Source organism: Marmota marmota, unplaced genomic scaffold (assembly GCF_001458135.2).
Source record: "Marmota marmota marmota unplaced genomic scaffold, marMar, whole genome shotgun sequence".
NCBI classification, from domain to species: Eukaryota; Metazoa; Chordata; class Mammalia; order Rodentia; family Sciuridae; genus Marmota; species Marmota marmota.
Window position 1 is genome coordinate 14,773,516 of NW_025999990.1, and position 8,037 is coordinate 14,781,552.

Here is an 8,037-nt window from a genome sequence, read left to right on the forward strand (position 1 = left end):
GTTTAAAATCCTATTTTCAGTGCTCAGAGACTGCATTACCTATATCTGTGGGAGGTGTAAGAGAGCATGTCACATCTATTTGATATATGATCAGTATCTCTGAGAGCTTGACTTAGTAATTACTTGACAGTGAAGATATAGAAATAATTGAACTGTGATGGGCTGCCATGTTCTTCTGGTGCACAATCCCTGTTGAATCAGGCTTTCTGATGCCTTAGAACTTGAAAGAGATGAAAAGGGATTTGGCTCATTCATTATGCCTTTTCATTGCTTTTCAATGTTTCCAAAACTATCAACCAGTTTGGATTGAGAAGAGAAATAATGAAAGCATTCTATATAATTCAGCAAATATTGTCTGAACCCCCACTCTATGCCATCCTTGAAATAGCTGCTTTAGCATTATATGAACAAAATCCCTGATCTAGACTTTATCTATGCCATTGACTTGGGATGGCAATATGGAAATAGTTAAAAATACACAACCACATGTATTTGTATGCATGCATGTGCACACAAACACTACATAAATGCACACACATTTTCTTAAAGCTTACTACCAGAATCAAAGTGTAGGGTATGTTTTCTTGAAATGAGTATGTATGATCAGGGAAGAATTGATTTGTAAAGTACGACCATTCCCTGATCAGTCTGACATACCATCATTTAGAGCCCAGGTATTGGGACGTGACCTCCCGGGGTTAAATCCCTGATCTGCATTAATTAGCTCCATGGCCTTTGTCAAGTGCACAGTGATTGGACTGTAGCTTTGGATAGTTATGTAGATTAAATAGATGAATTTTTTTTTTAATTTAGTGCAGTGTTCGATAAGCATTAACAACTGATTACCTTTGTTATATCCCATTCTGTAATATTGCCACTGTAAATGACTTGATCTTCTTAATTTACATACATTTGAAACATATATCACGCTGTCATCTCTGTCAGTACAAGAAATATGGTTATGGTTTTTTGGGCACTGGTAGGAAGACAGCAAACCATACCTGACACAAGAGTTTGAAAGTTCATATGTATATTTATGAGTTTTTTGAATGTAAAAGTGGTATTCATTATTAAAAATATTCAACAATAAGGTACAGCTGGCCTTGTGGAAAGGTAAATATACCTACATATGCACATGACATTATCATACTGGTCTGTGTTTTGCTTTTATTTATTTTTTAAAATATAGACTTCTTGAGGCATAATTTATATACCATGAAATGCACAAGCTGAATTTAATGATTTTTAGTACATTGACAGAGTTAACTGCTGAACCTCTACTGAAATCCAGATTTACAACTCCCCATCACCTGAGAGAGAGCCCTCATGCCCATTTGCAGATACCTCTGTTCCTCTCCAACCTCAAGTAACCATGATCTGCTTCTGTCTTATTAGAGCTGATTTTTCTGGACATTTCATCTAAATTGACTCATACAATCTGTGTATATGTTTTTAGGTTGTCTTTTTAAATTTAGCAAGATGTATTTGAAATTCAAACATATACTACATATCAGTATTTTTTCTTTTATAACTTAATATGGCATTGACACCTTTCCATGTTGGTACATAAGAGATGTACCCCATTCTTTTTAATAACTATAGATTATTTCACTTAATGTCTATACTATAATTTTAGGGACTTTTAACAAAATATTTTAAGCTGTTTTGATTAGTTCCAATTTTTTTTATTGTAAATAATTCTACACAAATATTCTTGTGTAAATACATTGGTAAACCATTAGCAGTTCTATAGGCTAATTTCCTTAAAGTGGAGTTTTTGGGTCAAAGGTTATGATAAACTTTAGATTTTAATGCATATTCCTAACTTGCTTTTCAAAAGATTATACTACTGTGTATTCCTGCCAACAGTATGTGAATACTTGATTCCTAAAAATTTCATATGCACTGTTATTATTTTTAAACCAAATGTATAGCCTTTTATTTTAATTTGTACTTATTTGGCTACAAGTGAAGTTAAGCATCTTTTCAAATTTGAATTGAACAAGGACTTTTATGGTTCAGGTATGACCTATTCTTGTTCAATAGCCATTTTTTTTCTTTAAATTTTTTGTTTTGTTGATGAGTTTTATGCACACCCTCCGCAACACACGCACGTATTTAGTTGTAGATGGACTCAATACCTTTATTTTATTTACTTATTTTTATGTGGTGCTTAGGATCAAGGCAAGTGCTCTACCACTCATGTATAAGCCCAGCCCAAGTTTTATATATTTAAAACCATTTTTTCCTACCGCTTTTGTTATTTTTCTGCTGATTTTGTCTGTTTTCCAGTATTGAAGTTTTGATCTGCTTCTTAGTGCTATTAAATCTATCAGTAATTTCTATTTAAATTTCTGGTGTTAGTGACATGGCCTTTCCCCAGCCTAGTGTTTTATAGTACAGTAACTTTTATTTTCTTTTGCATTTAAACTTGTAATTCATTTGGAATTAATTTGACAACTTTAAATTTTTTTTCTTATTCTTCTTTTCATTTTTCTTACTGTCAGTGGAATAGACTGATTGTTTTTTCTTCCTTTTTCCCTCTAGTTGTTTGGAAGTTTGTTATATTTTCCAATCCTCCTTCATTTATTCAAAAAACATTTTCATGCTTGAATAATTTGATGAAACTGTTAACTTTATCTACTTCATTTCTCCCTCCTTTTTTTTTTTTTTACCCAACCTAATTTCATTTTCAATCTTAAAGTTTTGTTCAAGTTATTTTGAATTTTGGTGTTTACTGGTTTTCTTACCACTGTTTTCTGATTGTTATATCTCTGCTTTTCTTGAACTGTATTGTTGTTCTGGTTTATTTTATTTTGGCCAGAAGTTTTTCATGAGTATTTTTCTTTTGGATATTAATCCTTAAATCATATAGTTTCTGAATATTTCTTCCTTTAATCATGTACTTTTACATGGGGAGTAGTGAGTCTAAAGTTTCAAAGTGAAAACTTACTGCTCTGAAGGAACAGAACGTTTTTTGGCAGGACTGGTGTTTAGTGAGGAAGAGTATTGCGGGCGGGGGAGGTGGGAGGAACAGGTATATATAGCCATAGGAGCAGAGGACCTCATAAGAGTTTGAGGATTCTTTACTTTAGCAAAGAGAAGACAGAGTAGAGGACGTCAGTGCTGCCATATTCCCATGGATTCCATGACTCTTTAATGCCCTTGTCACTTCTAACAACCAATCCAGAGTTTGGGGTCAAGAGCTCTCCACTTGCCAGAGTCTACTTTGCTTGTCTGTAGAGCAGAAAGGGCCTGGGAATGTTTGGCTCCTTGGAATAACTCTTAACCAATGCCTGACAGTGTAGGAATGTAAATTCCACAGCTCTGATGTCCCTAGTTGGAATGACTCTGAGGAGCAACCCCAGTGTCTCAAGTTTCCCTGTAGAATTGAGATAAAAGTTATTAGCTGTGGGCTTACTCGATATAGTTTGTATGGTTTCTTGTTTTACCCTATTTGACTTTGCCATTCTCCCAAGTTTTTTGGTAAACCCTTTCAAGTAAATCCATTTCACATAATTTCTTTTTGTTTCTTAAAAATATTTTTATTATTGCATTATGGTTACACATTATAGTAGTTCATTTTGACATTTTTATAAATGCATAGAATATAATTTGCTCCACTTCAATCCCTGATATTGTAATTTCCCTCCCCCTGTTCCCCATCTCTGCTCTACTGGTCTGTCTTCTATTATTTTTTAAATTGTTGCTTTATATAAGGGCGGAACTCACTGTGATATATTCTAATATGTACATAGCATAATTTGGTCAACTTCATTCCACAGCTCCTCCCTTTTCTTCTTCTTTCTCCTTCCCCCTTTATTTTCATGGGATCCTTTGCATTCCCCACCTTTTTCTGGTCTGATTTGACTCTCCTTTCCATGTATGAGGAAAAAAAAACCATTTTTTTTAACTTATGAAAAGTCATGTCACTTATATATTAATTTTTATGGTTTAAAGTAAAAACAACTGGCCATGGAATATAGTTAGCTGAGTTGTATCAGTGTATTTAAGACTCTTAAATTCACTTACCTCAGTTTATAAAAATACATGGAACTATGCTAAATACTCAATAAAGATCTGGGATGTGGGTTATTTAAAAATATATTTCTCTTGGATGACCACCAAAAATATCTTTAGTTTTTGTTGTAGCATATTGAGTCCTTTTTAAGAAAAGGTTAAATTACTCCTCATACAGATCACAAACTCCACAGAAATCATTAAAGATATAGACCAACAACTCTCAAATACATTTTGACATCAAGATCAGGCAATTCACTTGGAATAACATTACTATGAGTACCACTGAATTTTTGTAGGAAGACTTTTGATGTCAACTTTATTATGGAAAATTTTTACATTGTATACAAAGGAGGCACTGGTATTTAGAAACTTAAGAAAATTACTAGAATGTTTTAGACTGAGTTGAAAGATTAGTATAGCCTTTCTCAATTTCAAAGTGGTAGTGACAGATACTCATTCTCCTGGCAATATCAAATGCAATTTCTTCCAAGTTGTTCTTTAGACCTGGTTTGATATAATGATTTATCTATCTGTGTTTATGTATATATGTGTGTATATATATATGTATATATACACACATATATGTGTATACACACACACGTGTGTGTGTGTATACATACAAGTATGGATAATGGAGTGTTCCTCATCATCTTTGTTGTCTCCGTTCCCAGCAGAAAGATGCAAGGGGCCAAGAAGCCTTTTGTTTGAGAATTGACATCTGCATCATACTGAAGTAGGAAGAAGCCACTCTGTTATTATCCCACTTACTGGTGGTATGCAGGGGTGTCCAGCCACCACAATTATTGCATGAACATCTGCCCCTTGTACAACGAGTTCACTGACAATATCCATGTGTACACTGTAGGTTTCTTGATGAAGAGAAGCACATTCTCCTTCTTTCCTAGTGTTCGCATGCGTGGCTTTCTCAGTAGTCTTTACATTGTAGAAAGCCTTTTTTTTTTTTTTTTTTTTCAGTCTAAAACGAAAATTTGCCTGGTTCTTTTTCCTTTTTTTCTTCCTTGTGGTTGATATCACTCTTCATTTTTTTTTTTTCCACCTTGTTCCTCATCTTCATCAGAATTGCTTACCTGGAGACTTTGGGTACTAGTTGGAATAAGATGTCCACGTGTTTCCAGAAATTCAAGCCAAGTCTTCAGAAAAGTCCAAAGAATTCTCTCAGTCTGGTTTTCTGCCATCATTTACTTTTTTCCCCCAATTATTCTAAATTAAAAAAATTAAAATGCTAGGGTATGACCTTTAGAGATATGAGTTATAACTGTTTTTTTCCTTTAGTTTTTTTATTCATCAAGATTTTACAGAGAGGAAAGTTGCTACTGTGAATCTTGTTTTCAAATTCGTCCCCTTGGCTTCTCAGGAATCCCTTAGATTTACTCCAAAGTGTGTGTGTGTGTGTGTAAGATTTTTATGTTTTTGTTTTGTTTTAGGTTATTGTCAGCAGAAAAGTTTCCTGAAGGCTTTTGTTTGTTTGTTTGTTTTAGCAGACTCACTATTGGAATATAGGACAGCTATTCATTTACAAAGTTGATTTTGTACCCTACTTTTGAATTCACTTATCAACTGTAGAATTCTTCTGGTGATTTTCTGGGTCTTCTACATATTGGATCATGACATCATCAAACAGATAATTTGACGACTTATTTTCTTATTTGTATTCCTTTAATTTCTTGCCTGATTGCCTTGGTAATGTTGAAGTAAGTTACCTCCATCCCTAGTTTCTTCAGCATTTTTAACATGAATGGGAGCTGGATTTTGTCAAAGGCTTTTTCTGTATGGAGATGATCATGTGATTCTTACGCTTAATTCTATGTATATGGAGAATTACAGTTATTAATTTATGTGTGTTGAAACAATCTTGCTTCCCTGGGATGAAAGCCACTCAATTATGGTGTATGATTTTCTCAATGTGTTTTTAAATGTGGTCTGCTCATATTTTATTAAGGATTTTTGCCTTTTTTCATTATTTAAATTATTTTATTATTAATTTTCCCTTCCTGATACCAAAATTTTGAAAATATGCTTATTTAGGTGAACCTGACCACTTACCTAACCAAGGAGAAGATGATTAAATGGAGTTTTCAAATAAAATTTTACATGTAGTATGAAAGTTTATTCTTAAAGAAATTCTACCATGAAGTCTTAAGAAGCAAATTAACAAATTTTCCATTATTATTTTTTTGTGTATGTAAGTACAACGAATGTAAACTTTATATTCAAATCATTTACACCAATTAAACATGTAAAGTTAATGACCAAATTCTTCACCTTGGTAATCATAATAATATTCATAATGATGTTAACAGTTTCAACTGAAAATAGCATTATAATTCCTCAAATCGATGAAGTATTACATGGGTGAAAGAGGCTAATGAAAATGGCACACTTGTTAGCTAGACTATTAAGACATTTTTAAAGATAAAAAATGATTTCTCTATAATGCATATTTGAACATTTCATATACTTTTAAATTAAACTTATTTATTCTAATTTGTTATATATGACAGCAGAATGCATTTCAATTCATAGTACATATATAGAGCACAATTTTTCATGTCTCCGGTTGTACACAAAGTAGAGTAACACCATTTGTGTCTTCATACATGAACTTAGGGTAATGACGTCCATCTCATTCTACCATATTTCCTACCCCCTTGCCCCCTCGCTTCCCCTCCCTCCCGTTTGCCCTATCTAAAGTTCCTCCACCACCCCCTCCCTGCATTATGGATCAGCATCCATATATCAGAGGAAACATTCGGCCTTTGGTTTTTTGGGATTGCTTTCCTTAGCTTGATATTCTCCAGCTCCAGCCATTTACCTGCAAATGCCATGATTTTATTCTCTTTTAATTGTAATATTCCATTCATCAAGGATATTAGTCTGTAGAATTCTTTGTAGATATTAGTCTTTGTCTGGTTTTGGTGTCAGGGTGATACTGGCTTCTTGAAGTGAGTTTGAAAGTGTCCCTTCCTTTCAATTTCATGGAATAATTGAGGAAGACTGGTTTAGTTGTTCTTTTAAGTTCTGATAAAGCTTAGCTGAGAAACCCGTCTGATTCTGGGCTTTTTTCTTTGTTGGAAGGCTTTTAATTGCTTCTTCAGTATCTTTATGCTTTCTATATCATCTTGGTTCAATTTGGGGGCTCTGTGGGTCTAGAAATTTGTTAATATCTTCTAGATTTTCTGATTTATCAGAGTATAAATTTTCAAAATAGTTCCTAATAATCCTCTGGATTTTAGAAATATCTGTGGTGATATCTCCTTTTTCATCTCTAATTTTGTTTATTTGGGTCTTCTTTTTCTTTTGGTTTGGCCACAGGTTTATCAATATTGTGTAACTTTTCAAATAACCAATTCCTAAATAAAAGACCCAGAATAGCAAAAACAATGCTAAGCAGGAAGTGTGAATCAGGCGGTATAGCGATACCAGACTTCAAACTATACTACAGAGCAATAGTAACAAAAACAGCATGGTACTGGTACCAAAACAGGCGGGTGGACCAATGGTACAGAATAGAGGACACAGAAACCAATCCACAAAACTACAACTATCTTATATTTGATAAAGGGGCTAAAAGCATGCAATGGAGGAAGGATAGCATCTTCAACAAATGGTGCTGGGAAAACTGGAAATCCATATGCAACAAAATGAAACTGAACCCCTTTCTCTCGCCATGCACAAAAGTGAATTCAAAATGGATCAAGGAGCTTGATATCAAATCAGAGACACGGCGTCTGATAGAAGAAAAAGTTGGCTACGATCTACAGTCGGTGGGGTTGGGCTCCAAATTCCTCAATAGGACACCCATAGCACAAAAGTTAATAACTAGAATCAACAAATGGGACTTACTCAAACTAAAAAGTTTTTTCTCAGCAAAAGAAACAATAAGAGAGGTAAATAGGGAGCCTACACCCTGGGAACAAATCTTTACTCCTCACACTTCAGATAGAGCCCTAATATCCAGAGTATACAAAGAACTCAAAAAATTAGACAATAAGA

At 33.8% G+C, this 8,037-nt stretch overlaps 1 pseudogene; it reads right to left on the reverse strand.

The window, feature by feature from the left end:
- Positions 1 to 4,310: 4,310 nt before the first annotated feature.
- LOC107139316 overlaps positions 4,311 to 8,037 on the reverse strand; it is a 70,381-nt pseudogene continuing 66,654 nt past the window's right edge.